The following is an 8,786-nucleotide window of genomic DNA, read 5'->3' on the forward strand; positions in this document are numbered from 1 at the left end:
ATTTAACTCTAAGTGAGCTGTCGCGCATAAAATTTATACGTCGAAGTGCAAATTATACACAATTATACCTACTCGATGAATTGTGGCAGCAGCAGCAGCAGCAGCGGTATTTCAAAATAGGAGAACGAGTTGTGGGCAAAAAATAAAAATAAAAAAAGGTATTAAAAAAAAAAAACAAATGCAAAAAAGTGATAGAATTCAAAACCGGTTCACGAACAGTTTGATTTACTTTTTAATTTTTGCACTTGTTACTGATATTTTTATAAAACATATGTACTATACATAGTAGTTAAATAGACATAAGCATTTTGTTTAAATTTTTCCGCTCCCAAACAGGCGTCACAGCAGCTTGTTTGCGCTGGTGTGACATTTGATCCATTGCATTGCGGCTATTCTAATAAATTAAACGCTACATTAAGTGTGGCATGAAATCATGCATTTATTATGATGATTAAGTGAAAACAAGCAGCTCGCAGAAATTATTGTCACTCTGTGACAATTTATTAATTGCCTAGCTGGAAGTTGCAGTAATTAAAGCTGCTTTTGTATTTAGTTTTTAGTTTTAAGTTTTTTTGTTTGTTTTTTTTTTTTTGCAATGAATGCATACAACTTTGTAGTTGGTGCTGTTAAAGCGGTCAAACAAAATAATTGGCGAACACGCCACGATGTATGTATGTATGTATGTAGTTATAGCTTGCCAAGCCCCTACTTGCACGCAAATGTATGTATGTATGTGTACGATTTAGTGAAGTCAGTAGAGTAGCGAATTAAGTTAATTATATTAACATTCTAGATAGTTACAAAAATGCTATAATACAGTCGCAAAGCTTTAATACTTTAGTTAAGTTGGAATTATAACTACAAGTATCTATTTATGTAACCCAATATCGAGTGTATATTTAAATAATATCATACCAACATTGCCGATAGTATATGTACTATAGACACAAATTTCTTCCATATACATACGTGAGCCATGATGGATTCTTCTAATTTTTATCGAGCTGGGATTATACTTGAGCTTTGTACCACGATTATTTTGTCAGGAAAAATGGATAAAGCAACAAAACCGAAGCGATAGAAGTTTTAACAACTAAATAGTAATTCAGATTATTTCTCTTGCCCGTTTTAAAAAGGGACCACTTGTCATACTACGCTAAAATGGATGGAAGAAGGGACTAACGGCTATAGAATAATTAAAAGAGTGGGAGACGCTGTAAATTTTCCAACCATATAAGCTATGGGCTACTGCATCATTTTGCAAGCCGTGAGTCGGATGGCAGCTCTTACCCCTCTTAACTGATGCATAAATACTTTCATCGACAGCTAAGCAGCCATTATGAAAGTGGTGGCTATAAAAGCAAACTCGCTTTGCGTTCGAAAATGCAGGAAGAAATTGAAGGAAATTAGCGAGCTGATATGGCTACGCAAAACCGCAGTAAGCGTAAGTATAACAGAGAAGGATGCCAGCTTTCGAAATATCCACCCTTGATTATATAACGACAAATTTCAATGCATAATTTTGTCATCGAAGACGAAATCTCTGTTAACCCGCAAAACTAGTAAGGTGAAAATAAAATTATAGTTTGAAAAACTTAAACCTCCCTATTATAATTGCCATTCGTACTGTCATCAGGTATGTAACTTGAGAATAGAAATCGCTGCATCTTTTAGGCGCATCAATATTACATAGTTATATCCCGAGCTAATAAAAGGAAGGTAAGAAGGTAATAATAAAAAGGGAAGGTAAAAACAGTCGCTCACCTCCTTCAGAGTGTTGAAGTAGCGAACCGAACGAGCAAAGAGCCAAGAACTCAATTAGAACAAAGCACTAGAAAATTAAAAAAAAAATCGATCAAAAATTACCTGCCAATCGCGTTGGCATTACTAGTGATTTACAGCGATGATAGTGAAAAAGTTAAATTTGAGGTTCCTTCTAAAAAGCTGGGTATTAACTTCATAGATGTTCTGGTGTTATTGGAGTGAAATTATTCATAAAATTTTGTTGAAATGTAGGAAAAATATATATTCTTTATGTAAGTACTTATTGAGAAAGATGGCAGTGGCTTCTGCAGAGAAAAAGAAATTGATATTTGAATAACTCAGTGATAATAAATTGCATAAAGGAAATTTTTGCACATGCAGCAGTACATAGCATGTATTTAAGCGCCTGGTGTTAGCAGACGCGCCTAAACAATATTTTTCTTTTCTTCTTATCGAAATAATTGGGTGCTGTACGCTTCACTGGATAACTTAATAATTGTAAATTCACTCTACTTTTGAACGAAACGTTTATTTTGGGTATTTACATACATATGTGTATATGGTATGAGTATAGCATAGGAAGCTTCTCGACATTATACAACATACAATAACTGAAGAAGTGTGAAATTATATATACTACTTGGAAAAGATTATAGATTTTGAGACTTACATATATAAGCATTACTTCTGTACACACATCTGAAAAAAAAACAAAAGTTAATAACAAATCGATATTTCAATTCAACGCATATAAAATTTAATTTATTTCTTACCTCAATATAAGGGCCGTGAGCTGGATGAAAAATGGTCGCCAAAATGGGTCTTTTTGTCTTTTAACTGGGGTTTCGGTTCGGTTCAACATTTCAAAAATACAAAAAAAAACACTAGGATACCTTTATTAAGTAATAAACAAAAAAAAATATATATAAAAGCATATTATATTATAAAGATATTATGGTATTATTATATTTAACGAAAAGAGGGGGAAACATTTTTCTATTATGCCAATTTCGTTTCTACCGATAGGTGCAACCTTCTCTTTGCCCTCTACGCAGAAGCACTAAGAAGAGGGCGATGAGAAGGCAACATTTTTTGTAGAAACGAAATCGCCATTAAACATTCGTCGAAACGAACATTAAACCGTTAAAAAAGTTGTTCGGTTTTCGGTTGGGATCACACTTTTGCGAAAAATGTCGAGTCAGTTAATTAGTGGAAAAGCGGTTAATTCGGTTCAAAACCAGTTCACGGCAAATGCTCAAAATAACGAAAGACTTAAGGTACGAACCTAAAAATCACTCTACCTTAATTAAAGATAAATTAACGTATTTTAACAAAACGTTTTCATTTTTAAAAGGCAATTGAAGTATGTGTAAAAATATGAATAAATACGCAATTATTCGTTCAATTATACTCTACATACGGAATCACTTTTGATAAATATCACAAAGTAGTGACGTACACAACGACGCCGATATAACAGACCTCAACCTTTATGCAGATGTCGCCAAACTTAAGGTGAACATCGGTTGATTCATTCTTTGAAGAATGGACATTTTAGACTTCTCGACCGATGCAGTTTATATCAAGCGGTAGTGTTACCTATTTTCAGTATTTACCTTCTCTGATGGTAATATGATTAGTTCCTTGGTGAATGCCTTTTATTTCTAAATGAGGGGCCACATTTTAAACTCATATGGGTGTGTGTGAACATCAGGATATGAACGATAACTGCTAAATCGTTCCAAGAAAGGACAATGGTGACGTTCAAACAGTTTGCAATAGGTCACATCATTCAAGTGGTCAATGAACGCAGGAACACTATTTCTCCTCCCTCGCCTTCTTATATTTAATAGGAAACTCACATTGGTTCCCTATAACTAGTTGAAGTTTCCTTAAAAGGGCGTTTACGGACCACTGCCTAATTGGTATTTACGTCCTAAAACTACGGGTGTCGTAGTTTCAAGATGAAAAAAAATTTAGAAACTGTGTTATATAGTCTCAAGCCCTTTCAAACTCACCTAATCGAAGGAAATATTTCTCTAATAGTAAACACCCGTCGCTTTCCAAATGCACGATTACATATACCGAACGAAGATTATAAATACTAATGTGTATTAGGGTGGTTAAAAAATACACGGGCAAATCAAGTTTTTGGAATTTTCTCGCTTTGAAAATCTCATATGGAAAATAATCGTATTCGATCACAAAATATTTCCCTTTAACGATTTTATAATAATTCCAGAGAAAAATTTTTTCCACCACGTAAGATATATCTACCTATAGGGAACTGCAAAGCCCCGGCGACACCGGTAAGAATTACGCGATTTAGAAACATAAATACGAGTCCACCCTAATGCATATGTATGTCTCTTTACTGTTAAGTTTATCTCGTTACGTTTTGTTTCACAACCAATAAACTTATAAAGTAATCCAATTTGATTAAATTAGTCTACTCTAAGGCTGCACACTCTGCTTGTCATTGTGCGTTTATAATTCTACTTAATGTATGTATGTATGTATGTATGTATGTTTGTAAGTTTCTTTACCACGCCACAAAAATGGTCATGCTTCATTTTTTATTACACTCATTGTTCGCGTGTCTTTTTGTTATTACTGTTTATGTTTTGTGTTTTGGGTTTCTTAAGTTTTGTTTGGATTTAATTGGGTTTTGTTAAAACATATTCCCGCAACGCATCAACGCAGCCACAATGCTTACATACATATACGCATATTTATGTACATACATACATACAGTTTCATTAGATTGTTACACCTTTTATAGTGTTTTACACCGAACAGCTGCACGCTTATTATCGACCGCTTACCGCGCTCATTACATAAAGCCCTGTTGGCTGCTTATTCGAATCATGCCCGTCATTGTATTGTTGGGGCATTTTATGTTGTTGGTAATAATCATAATCATGTCTTATGGATAAGACCTAAACACATTGTGGCTTATCGTTGCTTTGGATGTATATATTAGGGTGGTACAAAAATACATGTGAAAAGGTAACGTAGGAGTTCCTACGTTTTATGCTCTCACCCCCTAGGATTGCTAGGAATCGACAGTATTGAAAATCTCTATTAACTACGCACTGTGAAATTGGCCTTAAGGGAGCTCCGGTTACACAGAGCCGCCTTAGCTATATGGAGGAAAAACACTTTTCGTAGAAATGGTATAGAGTTATTAAAAATCGATATTTTTCATTTGGGAAAACTCTGTTTCTCTTCATTAGATTCCCAATAAAAATACTCAGTTATTTATTTAATTTATTTTTAACCATGTTTTATAGTAACTATATTTTATAGGTCCGCCAAAACCCTCGAAAGTGCAGGAGGGGGGGGGGGGGGGGGGGGGGGGGGGGATAAAAATTTTTGGTGATTTTTATTGGAAGTCTCCTGAAGTCAAAACCAGAGTTTTCCGATCGAATATTGGTTTACTTATTTGGGACCACACTAATGTATATACATATATATATATACATATATATATGTAGGTACATGTGTATGCACATATGTGCTTACATTGTTATTATTTATTTATTTCATAGCAGACAACACAAAAATATATTATTTTCGCGCCATGTTTTTAATTGCAGGCATTGGTTACGCTTATCTTTGTGCATTGCTTGTTTGCTTAGTTTTCCATTACTTTAATTAATAGACAACTGTAATTGATAAGCGTTTACAGCATTGATGGACGTTTACAAGAATTAAGCGAGAGCGCGTGTATTTGTAGATAAATAGTTGCGGTTATAATTAAATATTATTACAGGTGAGGTGTACAGAATTGCTGCGATGGTATATATAAGTAATAAAGCGTTACATTTGCAGACTAATCAAACACGAAAATTGTGCTTTAAGATGCGAGTGCTTTATATAATTTACTAAGTATCAAAAATCGCCATAAATTATATTTTGATAAGTACCTACTGTCAAAAATTACACAAATTGCGCTAGGACGTGCATATATATTCGCAAAATAAATTTTATGAAATATAATAACTTGTACATCTTATTCCACGCATAGAAAGAACATCTCTTATTTCATAAGGAAGTTTGCAAATATACAGCAGGTCATTAGTTTGCTACTACGATTTTGTATAATACGAATAAAACTGGATATAATTCCTTTGTACGCGGTTTGGAAATTAAACCGAAATTGGTTGTGTTGGCGAATAAGAAAAATATATATATCGATTTACTAAAATTATTTAGGAAATTAACAAAACGCGTCAAATGCAAAATGTTTAGAATTGGATATTTTGCAAAGTTTACGAGTCAAAAAATCCATGTAAGGATTGGCAGTTGTTCTTTCCGGCGATTAAAGTGGTAAGCAGCGAGATGTCCTCGATTTTTCAAAACGCCTCTAGAATTACTTTCCTAGTGATGGCACGATTAATCGAAAAATCGGGTTATTTTAGTTCGGTTAACGACATAATTGTATCGAAATTTTCTGTTCGATTAATCAAATGATTAACCGATTAATTTTCAAAATAGACGAAAAAAAATCTAAAATTAACCCTTTCGCTTCCGCAAAAATGTAGGCATCAAAATTACGTAGTCAAAAATTGGCGCTCTAACCACCCAATAATAGCTAAGACTTACCGTTGATTACGCACCCTTCCCTTCCATTCGCCACTCCAAAATCGTTGTACAAATAACTAAATCGTAATTATTATTAACATTTATCTTTCTGTTGGTTGGTGGTGAGCATCACTTTTTATTTTCTATGATTTTCAGGTAGCATAGAGAAGATAAAATATCGCCTAAAAATTAAACACCCTATTCCTCATATGTACTTCTTTGTATACATCTGCTACAAAAATGTACCATTCTGATACTAAAAGAAGAAACAGTATGAACCCTTTTCAAGTCAACCCTTTTTTGATCAGCGATTCGTTCCCAGCCGGCTGGTGAAATTTGAATCGATTGGTCATGCGGATCAGTTCTTCCGCTTGCCCGCAATTTTTTCGTTGTACAGTGAAAGCAACAAAAATTGGTGGCCAGGGATCCTATGTAGGCGAGTAAAAAAGTGTACGGTTGATTAAGGCTTACATTTATTTTCCACCACTTCGAAGTATCACATGTGATGGTCGCTGATTCAAAGAACTTACAGTTATGTAATTTTTTCAGGAGCCTTTCTTTTTGTTTAGAAAGGTCTCTAAGAGGAATGATCTGCTAATTTGTATTATATATTGCTATGGGATTTTACTTATTTCAGAAATAAGTTCCTGGCACACAACGTGACTTTAACTAGAATCACTGAATGCAAAGGACTTCAGACATTAAACACATACAAAAGGATCATTAAAAGTCATCGATGAATCTAAGTTTGTAAAAAGTCAAGAGGAAACCATATTATATGGTAGAATACATACATATTTATATATGAGTAAGTTTTTAAAAAATTCTACACGTAAATTTACTACACACATATGACTGCAAGTGGGCATGTAAATATGCACATTAGGGTGGTTCAACAAAAAAGCCGGAATCTTAATGCTCTCGCCCCCTAGAATTGTACTATATCGAAAAAATAGACCCCTGTTTTTTTTTATTTTGAAATCAAAAAATATTTAGAAGTCGCTCAAAGCGCACAAAATTCGTATAGAATTCTGGAAAATTAATATTTTTTGATCGGAAAAACTCTGTTTACTTTCAGGAGATTCACAATTATAATACTCAATTATTTTTTTAACCATTTTTTCATAGTAACTATATTTTATAGGTAGGGGTATATTTTTTCGATATAGAACAATCCTAGGGGATGAGAGCATACATATTCCTACTTTACTTTTTCCACATGCATTTTCAGGCCGCCCTAATGCACATGCATAGACATACATATTTGCATACATATCATGTAGTATAAAAAGTACCACAAATGTGGCATGCAAAGCCTTCAGGGTTAACGTGAGTCAATTAACTTGTCTAATGATGCACAACAACACAAACAAAAGCAGAAAGCCGAACAAAATTTCATGGCACACATACATATACAAAAAAAAAAAACATTAAACAAAAAAATGAAAAATTTAAAATGATCTTGACGATCGATCGATTGATCGGCTGAAAGCTACAGCCAAACAAAAAGCCACAAAACTCAAAATCACTGACTTTGAAATACCCAATTGGAATTTTTTTTATTTAATTTTTACGTTTTTTTTTTGTTATTTCCAAAGGTGCACGAAACACAAAGTTAATAGTTGTTGTCAACATGTAGCAATAAAATTGCAGCAACAGCAAAACATACGCAAATAACTTGTTGCTTTTGCTGTTGTTGTTGTTGCATCGCTTGCTATCGAACCTAATGAACGCATAAAGGCCGATATTTGCATGCCACAGATCGAGTGCAAAATTAAGAAATGTTGACAGTAGGCCAGGCAAGAAGACGAGGACAAACAGGTCGCCAACATCGCTAGTCGCCGTACGCAACGTGAGCAATGAAAAAAGTAAAATATAAACGCTGGTATGCGGAAAGGATATGCACATATCTACGGATTTGGGCATCAACGATCGATATATAAAAACCTTGCAACAACAAATGTGTAAATGTGGAAATGTGTAAATGTGCAACTGATCGTGCAGCTAATGATCCAAAAGAGGCACAATAAACAAGCACACCTACAACAGCAACAAAGACATATAATAACAACACACACACACACACACACACACAAAAGTGCACAGCAACAACTACTTACTACAACTACACCCATAACGACAACATTTTATGAACATGTTGATGACCAAAAATAATGCAAACACAAATGTGTTGTTGCTGGTGTTGATCGTCGTTGATCACGCGCGCGCCCAACTCAACGCTAGCCGCTCCAACCTGCAGCTGGAGCTGGAGGTGCATAGAGGCTGTGATTGTCGTTGGCGTTATTGTTATTGTTGTTGTTGTTTTTTGTTGACTGTCATTACCGTTCAGTAGATCGCTGCAGGTTGTGGCGGAGTGCGGCTAATCCAATAAATGCGAGTATCTATATGAGTGTGTGTGTGTGTGTGTGTGTGTG

The sequence above is a fragment of the Rhagoletis pomonella genome, unplaced genomic scaffold (genome assembly GCF_013731165.1).
Source record: "Rhagoletis pomonella isolate Grant_MI unplaced genomic scaffold, Rhpom_1.0 Rhpom_scaffold_00004, whole genome shotgun sequence".
In the NCBI taxonomy this organism is placed as follows: Eukaryota; Metazoa; Arthropoda; class Insecta; order Diptera; family Tephritidae; genus Rhagoletis; species Rhagoletis pomonella.